Below are 4,141 nucleotides of genomic sequence, written 5' to 3'. Positions count from 1 at the left end.
TGTAAATATATAAATATATATAAATAAATTAAAAAAAAAATTTAATAATATAACAAACAGAAGAAGGAAGCTCTGAAGTCGAGTAATAGAAATTTCACTGATGTGCGATATATTATTGCTAATTGTATAATTCATAATTACTGTATATATGTTAATATTATTATTATTATTATTATTAATTATAAGATAAATTTCGAGAATAAAAGGCGAAGAATGATGCAGCAAGAAAAGGTAGTTTTTTAAATGTTGGCAAGTGATATAAGTTAGGGCCATCGTGTTTCATTTCTACATAACTAATTCGCGTTTCAATTGAAAACGAAATCTACTACTATCATAGTTATTATTTTATGTTTTAGTTGTATATGTGTAAAATTTTTATTTTTCATTTTGTTTTTTTCTCTATCTCCTCCAGTTTCCTTTTTATTTTGAATTCGTTTGTGCAATAAAAATTAGACAGCTATTGGATGTGTTTCATTCCGCTTCATCATCATCAACATCATATTCTAGAATCCTGCTCCAATTCCATTCCTTTTCGAATTATGTTGGGAGCTGAAATGTGGTATTACTACGGTGGGTAATTATTCTCTATGTAAACATTTTATTGTTGTTATCTGCAGATGCATCGGTATTTCACATTTCGTTCCGTTTGTTGCTGTTCGTTTAATTGTTTTTTTTTTGTTTGTTTGCAGTTCATTACGTTATATCCGCTCGACACGACACTTTTGCATCACTGATTTTTAACTGCGAACATCCATCACCATTACTTTTTATCATTTACATGTAGTGATTTCATTTTGTATTGTAATATAGACTCTTCTACACTAAACAAGTGTTTCTCACATACCAATTGCATACTTCGAGTACTATAAGTAAGTATAATTTTAATATTATAATACTGTTTGTAGTTTATTAGATTTTTAGTGGTTTAAGCTTTAATTTACACTCTTATACCAAATAAATCATAATAAATTCTAAAGTATGCAAAAACCATAGAACGCGTTTTCAAAATTTACAAATATTTGTGGTATCATAGATTATTGCGATTCCATCAAATGGTCAGCACATTTATATTATTACAAACACTTTTTTATGGTTCAAATACGGTACTTAAATTCATTGAAAAGTTGTTATCTTTATCGACTACGTTGTGACTAAATATAAACAGAATCTTAATTATAGTCTAAGTAGATTTTAATTTTATTGATATTAAAAATGTAAAAAAAAATATCATTTTTCTCTCATTATTAAATTATGTTAACATCAACTACAAAACGTAAGATTTTTACTGCATTTAATATATATAAACCAATCAATTATCATGATGGTAAATCTTGGAACTATAAAAATTTTTAAAGAAAAACGGTTGTTAATAGAATCGTTTAACTATAATACGAGACATGTTTATAAAGTTATAAAAAATATACGGAGTTTTTAACAAAAAAACAGGATAAACGTAAGGACATACAAATAGTATTTGATGCGATCTAGTGGAAATTTGTAAACGTAATGTGTTGAGGAGAAACCCATTAAATATTTTAATCTCCGCCAAAGTAAAAAGGACGAAGCTTCGATATCGGCTAAATCTGATTTAAGAGATTTACCGATTCACTTGGAGAGAGAATATATATATATATATGAGCGGCGATTAGTTGATGCTGCGAGGGGCTATTAAATTCTTTAGGAAGCCTGCAGTGAAATTATGGGCGACTATTACGGAGTGGATCTAAAGTTATATACTTTAGAGGCCTCGTTGGAAGGTAATTTGTGGACCTTTCAATGTGCGATGTGCGTCGACCGAGTGGACGAGGATTAAAAATGCATCATTGGCAAAGAGTTTTCTCCACGGTCCAAGAGTGATGTGGCACAGAGGAGAAGACAAAGCAACACTCTGTCCAGAACAGTTGTTTGCACTTGAAAAGAAGGAAGAAAAAATAAATAAAATGAAATAAGTAAAAAGAGAAGACGAAGAAATGAGCAAAACACGTAGATTAAATGGCGTGCGCGTTTCTTGCCTTATGTAGTCCGAGATGCTCCTTGGAAATCAATTACCCGGGCTTTTGAGAGAGGAAGCAGCGAGTGAACAGACGGCGAAGAGAACCTCTTCTCCAATGCCTACTTGATTAATTTAATCGGAACCAAGAAAGCCGTAATAATCTCTTGCGTTATTAACCGACACACTGAACTTGACTTTACGTTATGTAAACGCACACACACATACACAAACGAGAATCTATCCTTGTGATCTTACACCATTCGGCCTATCTCTCTCCATCTCCTCCGACTCTCCGCATCTCGATGGTCGCTTTATTAGCCGGATTATGTAACGCTTTTTGTAGAATACGCGGCCGCTAATTATTCGAAGAATTACACATCATTAACCCGATTGTTCATTTGCTTATATTACATATTTGTTTAATTAAAGTAAAAATTACATTCATTATTATTACACTGTTGATATTTTGCGACGGTTAATTATCATAAACAAATAGTTTTGTTAATAATGGAACGAAAGAAAACGAAGGCTTGTGGGTGGAAGAGCGGAAGAAGTGAATTTTACAATGGGTTTTAAGGTCAATTTGTATTTAATGGCGGAAAAATGGTAGTCGATTCGTGGGGCGAGTGAAGTTTACGAGCGCAATAAAAGTGTCAAAACATTTGTAAAGTTTTTAACTTTACGATTTGGCCATTTGTAGCGTTCCCCAAAAAGTAAATAAGGATAGGACAATAAATATCAGGAGTTATGGACTGTGCGTTTGTGCGACGCGATCTCTGCCGTTCGCTCGCTCGCATCCTCCGCCTCTTCCTCCTCCTCAGAGGATAGTGGAAGTATCCGGTTACTAATGGTGTGAACGTGAAATCGTTCGGCACATTTTAATACCCCCGGTCCGAAGAGCAGCAGAAGAGAAGAGCCTTCCCCAAGGTTTTCCTTTTCCGACGCGTTTCCCATAATAATAATCAACGCAATAATGACGATCGCATCTGGAAACACGTGTTAATTAGGGGGAATCGGTTTCCTCGAGAATCGTACACGTGAGGGCGGCTTCCTTAAGAACCTCTTAGATCATTACGCGTCGATGATTGATGGTTACTCGGATCAATTATGGCACGGAAGTGTGGCAACGGGAATTTGTCGATGCTGCGGAAAATATCCGCAAAGACCGAAAAGGGAGATGGCACCATCCGTTTTGGATTACAGACAAATCGCCTTACAGGGCGTTTCCATTAAATCCGAGATCCATCAAACACACAGTTTCCCTTTTTCATATTTATTTGTTTTTGAGCTTCCTCCTAAATGGACCGATACATTTTATCTACAAAATTTAATTAAAAAAACATTTTCTATCACTTAACACAAATTAGTTTATTAAATAGAAAAGCAAAAAAAACTCAGTTTTCTTTTCAGTGCATTCATGTTTTCACAGTAAATATAAGTATTAAGTACAGTTTAAATCAGGGGTTCCCAAACTTTTTTGTGTCGTAGACTTTATAATTATTAAGATCTTTGCTCTGACACTGACATTATGTGCAGGTTTTTACAAGTTCAAAATGTATTGCGACCACAAAGCGAATGCCTACATCCTACAAGTTACACAATTTTATAAACATATATAATATTTTTTTTACTTCATAGATACTTTTATAAATAATGTATAAGTCTTTATATTATAAGATAGTATAATGTCAGTGTATGTTGAGATCGGGTCTATATCGAAAGCCCGACAACCAAAACCCCGACGTTGGAAATCCCGACTGTATCAAAATCCCTACAACCATAATCCCGACTATATCGAAATCCCGACTGTATCAAAATCTCGACAATATCGAACTCCCGACAGTGTCTTTTATTATTATAATTTATACAATAACATTTTTAAATTATTCCGAAACGTAGTCACCATCTACTATTATTTAATATTAATAACAATAATAATTTAATTTCTTAATTTTAATGTTTTATTAAGTCAATGAAAACAAATACAATAATAAATATATATTGTTATTAATAGTTAATAACAACAATATAATAACTCCCCGTTATATTCTAGAAATAAAAAACTCGAGCGATGAATTTTTAAAATTATCTTTATTATAATACAAAATGAATAAAATAATTATAATGAAACACTATGAGCTATTCCGC

Source organism: Nicrophorus vespilloides, unplaced genomic scaffold, assembly GCF_001412225.1.
Source record: "Nicrophorus vespilloides isolate i.1.1-1 unplaced genomic scaffold, Nicve_v1.0, whole genome shotgun sequence".
In the NCBI taxonomy this organism is placed as follows: Eukaryota; Metazoa; Arthropoda; class Insecta; order Coleoptera; family Silphidae; genus Nicrophorus; species Nicrophorus vespilloides.
The sequence above is the reverse complement of the archived record's forward strand: the minus strand, read 5'-3'. Positions refer to the sequence as shown.